This window comes from Pteropus alecto, unplaced genomic scaffold, assembly GCF_000325575.1.
Source record: "Pteropus alecto unplaced genomic scaffold, ASM32557v1 scaffold7, whole genome shotgun sequence".
In the NCBI taxonomy this organism is placed as follows: Eukaryota; Metazoa; Chordata; class Mammalia; order Chiroptera; family Pteropodidae; genus Pteropus; species Pteropus alecto.
The window spans coordinates 55,810,818-55,821,286 of NW_006494614.1; the positions used below are offsets into that span (position 1 = coordinate 55,810,818).

The window sequence follows — 10,469 nt, forward strand, 5'->3', positions numbered from 1 at the left end:
TATACTTAATTGACAAAGGCAGTAATGGATTTTAATAAGATATATTTGGTAGATATATTTATCTTTTTTAACCTAAATAATTCAACCATACCAGAATTTTTGAACAACTAATTTTCTGTCAGAACATTTTAAATAAATACTTGATAAGCATACTGATATAATTTTAACTTATTTTGACTTTATCAAATGTGTTATATGCAAATATAAAATGATGATGTTGCTATAATTCTTGTAAAGAGAAAGCCAGGTTGTTAGAAGGGGGAAAAAATGGATAGTTTCAAGGTAGGGAGGACTTGATCTGCAAAGAATTGATAATGAGATGTGTTGTATTTTATGTCAGTTATTAGTGACTGAAAAATCATTACAGCTCTCTGGTGCTCTTTGTGAAATTGTTTGACCTGCCATTTTAATACATAGCTTCATACACACTCACTCTACAATGTCTGTGGTCTCTTATATTTTAATAATTTCGGGGTAGGGTAGAGGAGTTAAGAACAATGACTACTTCATTTTATCGGTTTCCAAAAACTTCATAATTGTATTCAGACACATTATTAGCAAGTATTGCAAAAAGCTTACATGGTTTATCTTTATGTTCTGTCTAGTCTGAAGAGATAAAGCATACCAATGTAAAAAAGATAACTACTTAGAAACATGTCTTTTGTTGATATACACAGGAAGAATGTACAATATCAAATAAATCTTTTTGTGAAAATTCCTAACAGAACAGGCAGTTAAATGAAACAGTCCTTCTCAATAAGGCACTTAAAGACAGCATATTTGATCAACATTTAGCATTTCTTAGTCATCAGAAGTTTTTGAGGTTTAAAAAACACTGTGTATTGAATATAGTGATAATGCTCAATTTTTAGCATGGTTCTTTGAAAACTGCTACCATAACCTAGTATTTTTGGTGTAGAAAGAAAATCAACCCTATAAATACGTATTTTGGTGCAGAGCTACAGAGCCTTTTCCTGTTTCAGTCACAAAGTCTAGGTTAAAAACAACAATTTAAAATACTTTCCAGAAGGCTCAATACAAGGTTTTAGTGCCAAGATAAACATTTTTAATTTTCTGAGGAAAGGGGTTGTTTTTCTCCTGAAAGAAGCGCTATCACCAAATTCCTAGTGTTCTTGGCAGAAGTTAGTTTGAATAACTCAAAAAAAGAGGTTTGGTAAATGGTAAAGTAAAACTATTTATAAAGTACTACAACCAAACAAAACAACGTTATATGTTTGTTATGTGTTCGGAATGAACAAACAATATTGTTGTACATAGCAGTTAACAGAGCCAATGGCATTAGAAAATTTTATTCTTAAGATTCAATTTTATTATATAAATATAGATATCTGAGGACACATTTATTACATTTATTAACAATTATTTTAGTTTTAATTGTATAAAACTGAATAAGAAAACATCAAATTATATCATCCCCAGCACTCCATTTATGGTAACTTCCTTTGAGAAGAGAATAAGGGAAACATCTTATGTTAGAAATGAGTCCACATATGTTTTTATCCTAAGCCATAACTGGGAAAAAGAGAAACAAGACCCTGTTTCAATAGAGAGAAAAGGTGCCAATTTTTTTTAAAAGAGAAATTTGAGGAAATAGTTTCATAAGTATTTTCTAAAAGTGATATGATGTGATGATTATAGTATGAATTTACTTACGAAGCAACCCAATGTTCTTAGTACTCAAATTATGGTTATCAAAGTATATAGAGAAAATATCATACTTTTGCATAGCATTTAATAGTTTTTTTTTTTTACAGGCATAGTTTTTTTCACATATATTATTTCACACATGGTGATCTTGATTTTTAATTTGTAAACCAAAAATAAAGCTTACATTCAGATGGAATCCTGGGAACATTTCTGAGGCTTGGGATGAAGAATGGTGGCGATGTGTGAAGAGAGAGTTCTAGTTTTGTTCTAGTTCTTAACCAGCTGGCCATTCAGCCATCCAGCTATCTATTAATACCAAAACATACTATGGATTCTGTTAGGAATTGCGGTACAATATTTTGAAGATGTTTTGAAAGAAGTCTTTCTATACAACCCCAGTGAGCATTCTTCATAATGGTTCTGCCTCTTTTGTTCATTTTATTATTTTGTATATTACCATCATAGCTTCGCCTTAGAGCATTATCTGTCACTATCAATTTAGGTCAAGCGGAAATTATAGTTGAAAATTTTATAAAATATTTTGTCTCATGCATCCCTTTAAAATATTTCTTTACTTTCAAATATGTATTTATGGGTAAAACAATCTATGTTTTTTTCAAGCCAAAGAATTAATCATAGTTGTTGATTCAGGTTTGACTGGGATCATCCCAGCAGTCATGTAGAGAAAAGAAATGAGTTTCTTTTGAACCAGTAGTTCTCTTTTGTTTTAATCGAGAAGCAAAGGAAAGAATCAACAACACAAACATCATATCAAAACTATTACACTTAATCTTGCTCACAAAAAAGTAATGAAACATGTAGCACTTTTAAAAATTATGTTTTATTTTCTACATTAGGTATCTGTGTATGAAGAACACTAATATTTTTTAAAAAGAAATAATTCAGCTTCATTTTTCTTTAAATGATTTGATTTAAAACAGTATTATAAAGCATATTATGACAGCTTCGATCCCATCCTAGTGAATAGCTAGCTAGAAATCCTTTCCACCTGCCTTTTCAGAGGCAGCAACAAATCTGAGTTTGTTATGTAGATATAAAGGCTCAGACTTGTTGTCATAGCACAGACTCTACAGATTATATGACGATTCACAATAGACATATCTCAATCTGATATAAACATTGAAAAGCATTGCATTTTTAGTTAGAAACCAGTGCAAATTAAAGTTTATTGTGTTTTAAACAGACTTAGAAACAGTAGTGATACCTACCATTTGATGAATTCTGGTCAATTCAACTCTGAAGGCACAAATAATAAAGCATTTCATTAGTTTCAAGACAAAGATGTAGTGTGTGTATTTAAGAAAATGACACTATTTATTGGCTGCACAACCTGCAGTTCTTATGTGAAAGACATTTATGATTGTTCTGTAGTCTGTTTAGATAAACTTAACTTAATATCTTTGAAATAACTTTAACAGTAAGTAAAGAACTTTTGATCTGAGTCTTTTAGCCATTTCATAATTTTAATGATAGTCCTTTAAATATTAGCTAGGTTCTATTTTTTAAAGTGTTGCCTAGACACACACAGAAATCCAGTCTAGAAAATTACATATGGCATTCAGAGCATAAAAGTTTTACTTTAGGGTTAAGAGTGTTTGCCTTAAATAACTAGATTTTTATTTTGAAGAGGTTACTTCTAGTAATATAGAGAGTGAATTGGAGGTTTGGAGGGGGTATAATGACAAGTAATGGGAGGGTACCATTCTAGTTATCCAGGAGACAAATGATGAAGACATAACTGAGAGTTATGGTAATGATGTGGTGAAGAGTGGATTTAGCTAAGATATGAAGATTGCTGCTTGGATGTAGAAAAACAAAACCTTGGCAGATGAGAAAATTAGAAGATGTATGGAAGCTGAGTACAGCTTTTGCAAATGCTGAGGTTGAGATGCTTTTAGACATTCCTATAGAAATACATAGACATAATTGGATATTTGCTTTTGCAAATGCTGAGGTTGAGATGCTTTTAGACATTCCTATAGAAATACATAGACATAATTGGATATTTGGAGTTCAGGAGATAAAATAGAAGCTTTTATTGACTGTCATACTAGCAGTTTAATTTTAGACAAATTACATAACTTCTGTGTATACCTGTTTCTTTATTAAAAAGTGTTAAATATTATATAGACCTAGCGGGTTTTGGGGATTAAATAAGACATTATGTCTTTTAAACTTTTTGGATGTGACCTAAAATAAGACCTACTTTTTATATTGTGAATATACGCACACACTTTTTATATTGTGAATATAAATTCAGTTTACTTCAGTTTCCCAGAATCATACTTAACTTTACTACATTTAATACATTTGGATATTTTCTAATCTAATTTATTTATTTAAAAAGCTGGGTTCACCTCATGGGTAGCTAGTACTGAAAACACTGAGCTAATACGTGAGCACCTGGCACAGCGATTGGTACCTTAGAAAAAGTAGAGTTAAAAGTAGTGATTGTTGTTTTTAAACTAGGAAAAAAAGTTAATTAAAATAGAGAATTTCAGAAAGGAGGACATTATCTTTAGTAGTATTGCTGTAGATATATTCAGTAAAAAGTATGTGTTAAAAAGTATTCATTTGCTCTAGCAATCTGGTGGTCAGTGGTCACCTGCTAGAGAAATTTCTGTAGTTGAGTAAGAAATAAATGTGACATGTACACTTTAAATATATGCAATTATATTTGTCAATAAAGTTAGAAAAAATAAAATATAAAAAAATGTGAGATGAGGAAGTAAAATGAGTATAGTAAACACAAGAAGTTTGAGAATAGAAGAGTAGGGCAAGTTATTACAGGATTAAGTGTTTTTCTTTTGTATTTTTCTTATTGTACAAGAAGGAGACAGTGACAAGTTGGGGAATTGGAAAGAGAAGAGAGAGTCTATGATGTGGTTCAAAATGTCAGTATATATGGGTGGATTATTAAATCTACTTGTCTGGAAGTGATCATGATAAGTGATTAGGAAGAAACTGAAACTCTGTTTGAAATTCTTGGACACATGGTTTAAATGAAAGAGGACTGATGTGTAGAAGAGGTAGGAAATGGAAAAATCTAATGTTTTTGGTTTCCTAAATTCATTGTCATTCTTAAGAGGTAAATTAAGTTGTTATATAAATAGACATGGACTTTTGAAACCATCTATGCTTAGAAGATACAGGTCACAGGCAGTTCCATAATTGGCAGCTAAGCCAAGTGAGCTTGCCAAAGAATGCCAAATTTGCCTAATGAAAAGAAGGAAAGTATAGAGATCATTAGGACTTGCTTTCCTCAAAGCAAATGGAAAAGGTGAGAAAAACATTGGTTCATGAATGTTTAAATCATTTTCTCTGAGAATGCAAAGCTTGTTATCATGTCAATCTGACTTTCTTTTTGGTGGGAGGAAGTTAGTTTGCCTATTTGGTTAGCAATGTACTCCATCTATAGATGAAAGTTGAGGCAAATCTATTTTCACTTTTTGCTTATCAGCTTTTGAGATGCTTGTGCCTAGATAAAGAAATTGTTCAGACATCTTATAATTAATATAAATGTTTATTTTTTTTTTTTTAGTAGAAGACAAAGGGAAATACGGTACGAGAAATAGAATGCACTTAAAGTGCAACTCCTAAAGGAAAGACTTAATGGAATCATGTCATTAGTGGCTTGTTCCTTTCAAAATTTGCTGCAGTTTTGTTTTCATGAATATAAATGGAATTTTAAATTAGTTTTTAAAATGTGAAGTGGATGATTTCCATAGGTTGTTAACTCAGTGAAAAGTTTACACCATTAACATACTATTATCATTAATTGCCAGTATTCTAGTCCCACAGTAGTCCTGAGGTTTACTGGGTATAGGAGCCTCTTTTTGAATTGAGAGTGGTCTGCAGTTAAAATAAAGGATGAGTCATAATTATAGTTTATTTTTTTTTTAATACTAATAGCCTGGTGTACACTTTTGATCCATTACAATTTTAACCTCTGTTAGCATTGTTGATCTACATCAAATTGGTACTTACAGTCTTATTAATTTTTTATTTAATCATGTAAGCTACAATTTAGTTAGAATTTAATAGTAGCAATAGATCATGAAGTAATTTGTTCCAAGTTCTACAAATTGTATTTATATTATTGACAGAAGAATAATTCTTCCTATAAATTCAGTTTACTCTTTAGTAGTTATGAAAAATGAAATTATTTCTGTTTTGAAAATTACAATTCACAGAAGATTTTGACAAAGCATTTTTCAATAAAGCATTTCTGTTTTGAGCAATGAGAAAATTCCCCTTTTATATAAAAATCCATTACCTTTCCAGAAGGCTCATCAAATCAAATATTATAGGTATGAGAAATAATAAATCATGGTAAATTTCTAACAACAGTGATAAATCCTTGAAATAATTTAAATATATTTTTCCTGATGATTTCAGTAATAGTTTATTAGCATTGGTGATTATTTTTAGGGAATTTGGGGTAAATAAGTACCCAGTAAATATTTGAATATATGATACTAACTTTAAAACATTTAATGATTAGAAATAAAATTTTTAGCTTTTCAGAATTTTCATTGACTTAGTGAAAAACATAGATGTATTTTAGGAGATTCCATGGTGTAATAGAAATTTTACAGTCTTCAGTGCCACACAGAACAGACCTCTCGTTAGGTTTTGGCTCTACTACTTACTAATTCTGTGGTCTTCAAGTTACTTGGCTTCTTTTATTCTAAAGTTTTCATTCATAAAATTATCCCTATGGCTATGAGACCTTAGAACAGATACTTTGACAAGAAAATATTTTTTAAAAATTGTATTTATGTTTCCAAGCCAATCCTTCAAAGTTAGTTAACCTATAAATGAATCCATAAAATGTATGTGGGGTATAGGGCCAGTGGTACTATAAAACAAATAATATTTATGATACTGTATCTTTGGGAAAACAGATTTATGTTGAATATGTTAGAGCTAAAGCGGAAGGATGGGGATTATCTAGTTCCTGAGCTACTCCATAGAGTCCCATGTTTGAAGCTAGAGTTTCGAAAGTGAGGGAATAGAAGAATAGAATTGGAGAGAATGATTAAAAACAAAACTTAGAGAAAGAATGGTTAAAAACAGAATAAAATAAAACGGACTAATATTACAAACTAAAGTGCCAAGGGATAGAGGGACTGTGGTTTAAACTGAGGCTTTCCTTTCACTATTTTTTCTCCTTCTTTGTCTCTTCCTCACTGTGATGCTATTTTTGTCTAGAAGGGTATTGGGGTGGCACAGTAAGTAGGACTACAGAAGAGGTCTTGAAGGTATAAGTTGGATGGGCACTGTCGGGGCTTAGATGTAGGTAGATGGGTGGGGATGAGAGCAGAGTGAGAAGGGAAGAAATATATTGGCCTAAATTCCCTAAGCAGCAAGATTTGGCTATCTGTCTCTCAATTGTCAGCCTTATTCTTAACTAGTTGCTAGTCCGGCCATTGAAAACTGGATAAAAAAGTCTAAAAAGGTTAAATGAATAAAAAATGGAACCAAACAAGTATCCTTTTCCCTTCATGTTCCAGATTATATCATATTCTGTCATAATGCAACTAAATAAAGCCACAGGTAATTCTTAAAAATATTTTTTTCTTTTCATAACCAGACAGCTGCCATGCAGTTGACTGTTTTACCTCTTGCCTAAGGGAGAGGGAGCAGTGGTGAAGAGGAGGGATAAGGAGGACACAGTTGCTAGAAGCAGTGGGGTAATCGGAGGCCTTAGTTATATTTGCCTAAAGTGGCCATTTGTATTTAAAGAATCTACATTCTTTTTTGTGTATATTCAGTGTAGTTATATAGGGCAGTATTTTTTCTGAAGTTGCTGATATATCTTCTGCTTGGTAAATTATAAAACTCATGCTATGGTCTGATTGTTTGTGACCTCCCCAAATTCATATGTTGAAATCCTAACTTCCAAGGTGATGGTATTAGATGCTGGGGACTTTGAGAGTTGATTAGATTAACTCTGCTCTCATGAATGGGATTAATGCCCTTATTAAAGAGACCTGAAAGAGCTCCCTCACCAGACTCTGAATCTGCTGATGCCTTCATCTTGGACTTCCTGCCCTTCAGAACTGTGAAGTTTATAAGTCACCTACTCTCTGGTATTTTTTAAATAACAGCTTGAACTGACTACGACAACTCAGAAAGGCTTTTCACCTGTCTAGTGAAATTCATGTTTCAGGTGTCTATTGTAAAAATTAACCTGAAGATCTGCTTGCTACCTTAAGGTGTAGGCCAACTACTGTCCTCATATAAGCTTCCTTTCTCTTGAAGTCTGTTAAGGAGAGTCTTTTAAATGAAGTCTGAAATTATAAACTTCGTTGAATTACATTTATTGTTCATTGTTAACCCAAATGTCACATTATGACTAAATATTATTAGATTACCTAATTATATTAGCCAAAATCAGAGATTCCACCTAAGTTGACTTACAAACCCATGCACCTTAGTCATAATTGTAACTTATTCCATCTTATTTAGGCTTGAGATATAGTCTGTTTTTGAAAATATGAGATTAAAATTAATTGGAATTTATAAATGATAGAGAAGTTAGAAGCTGTTTGGCTCTGAAAAGATGGTGAAGCAGTTGCAGATACTTCCAGGAATCACCTTTTAGCTTTATTTAGTTGAGTTATGATATAATCCCTAGAGAGACTTTTAATTTGGGAGTTTATTACAAATATAAGAGAATCATAAAATATTTTATAATGAGACATAGTATCTTATAAGTTAGAAAAACAACCAGTGTTTTCTGGTGTACATTAGAGACAAATGGCCTCAAATTAAAATTAAAGTGATTTTTTTGTAAAAAGAAATTTTTTTTGCTAATTGTGGAAAAATACCACTAAACAAAATCATTGTCATCAACACCTATAATCTCTTCTTTTAAAGACAAACAGCTACCACTTTTGTTTATATTCTTATAGGCTATCTGCTATGTCTTTGTCTACCTTTCCTCCTCACCTACCCTCCCTACCTTCCTTGCTCTTTTTCTCCCTCCTTCACTTTCCTCTCACTCTTTATATATATATATGTTCTCTCTCCAGCTTCTCAAATGAGATCATATGATGTAGGCCGTATGATGAAATACCTTTTCTGGGCACATCTGCATTAGTAAAGATGAAACTTTCTGTGATTAGTACTAAGCACCATGAAGCAGGAAGCAGGCAACCCAACACAGATAGACTGAAAAACAAAGCCTCCTATTTAATTTACACACACACACACACTCAAACCAATACCCACTGGCACACACAGCAAGTTATTAGAAGTCATAGAAAGGATTCTGTTACCAGTCTTCAATTCTTTAATAAGAAACTGGTGATAACTCTTAACAATGTAAATGTGACTAAAATAATATTTCCGGGCATATATTATTTTAAGTTCTGGGAATCTTCTGTGTGCTAAGATACTTGCTTCTTGTTTAAGAAGCATTCTTACTAATCACAGAAAGGTCTTAGACTAGACTTTGTTGATACAGATGCTCAAATTTGAAGCAGTTAAGTTTATTTTCTTGCTATACCAGTTATGAGGAATGCTGTAATTCACTATGTTTTTTGCAATCTTATCTTTTTGTTTCTTTTATTTTCTTCTGCTTGAGTTCTCTTAGAGGTAATCAAGGGACACTATTGTGTAGCAGAGTTGGTTAAGAGCATGAACTTGGAGCCAGACTGTGTAGGTTCACATTCCCGTACCATCTAACTTGTTTTGTGATTTTGGGATAAGGTATTTAGCCTTTCTGTGCTTCATGTTTCTCATCTTAAAGTGGGGATGATAATAGTACGTACTTACTTCATGGGCTTATTTTGTGCATTAAATGACTGCCACATTGTAAACACTCAATAAATATTAGCTATTTTTAGTATTTAAATCTGAGTTGTATAGATCACATATTGTATGATTCCATTTATGTGAAATCTCAAGAATAGGCAAATCTATAGAGATAGAAAGTAGATTTGTATTGTCTATGGCTAGGGGACTTGTAGGGAAGGGAGAGAGACTACTAATGGTTATGGTTTTTTTAAAAATGTTGATGAAAATGTTCTAAAAGTAATTATAATGATGGTTGTACAAGTCTGAACATAATAAAAATCATTGAATGACATATTTTAAACAGAGAATTGGTTAGTATGTGAATTATATCCATTAAGCTCTTATAGAAAATTATGATTTGGAAACAGATCTTTGTTGCATAGTTACATGATGTTTCTTGTGTTATTGCCATTAAACATCCCTCTGATTGCCACATCTCATGGATGTTACTGTTTTTGTGGGTACATAGGTAAACAATGAAAGAGAACATCAGGAAACATCTCTTTTTCTCAGGTGAATTTGAAGGAGTATTGCCTTAGAGAATGACAGAATGGAGAATATGCAAGTGTACTGCAAGGCTTGTCAGCTCTCTTTTCAGAATTATCACAACTGCAGTTTAGAATACGCATACTCTTAGTTCTGAGACACTACACTTTATAATCAGAAAGGAAGTAATAGAAGTCACAATTATATATGAGGTGGTTGTTATGACGTCCTAATAAAACTGAAAAAAATTCGATACTTAACAATTTAGGATAGTTTTTACTTGGTAGTGACATTTGAAAAGTACAGTTTTAGAAAAGTTTTATAGGATTGCCAACAAAGACTAATTTCAGAAATATATGCAGCTATGGTATGATGTCAAAGGTATTTATTAATTGGAGGAAAATAAAATAGAAGACTCGAGATAAATTTATTAATATGAGTCCTTTAGGCTTTTAGTGAATATATTCTCAAATGTGAGTCTTGAGTCT

The 10,469-nt window shown here is 31.8% G+C and overlaps 1 protein-coding gene and 1 long non-coding RNA gene across 5 annotated transcripts in view; both read left to right on the forward strand.

Annotated features, from left to right (window-relative positions):
• The window catches only part of TMEM135 (transmembrane protein 135), a 239,027-nt gene that overhangs the window by 162,583 nt on the left and 65,975 nt on the right, over nucleotides 1-10,469 (forward strand). The window lies entirely within an intron of this gene.
• LOC112474618 lies at nucleotides 67-4,493 on the forward strand. Its single transcript, XR_003044494.1, has 2 exons — nucleotides 67-3,571; nucleotides 3,644-4,493. It is a non-coding gene; the product is annotated as an uncharacterized LOC112474618 (long non-coding RNA).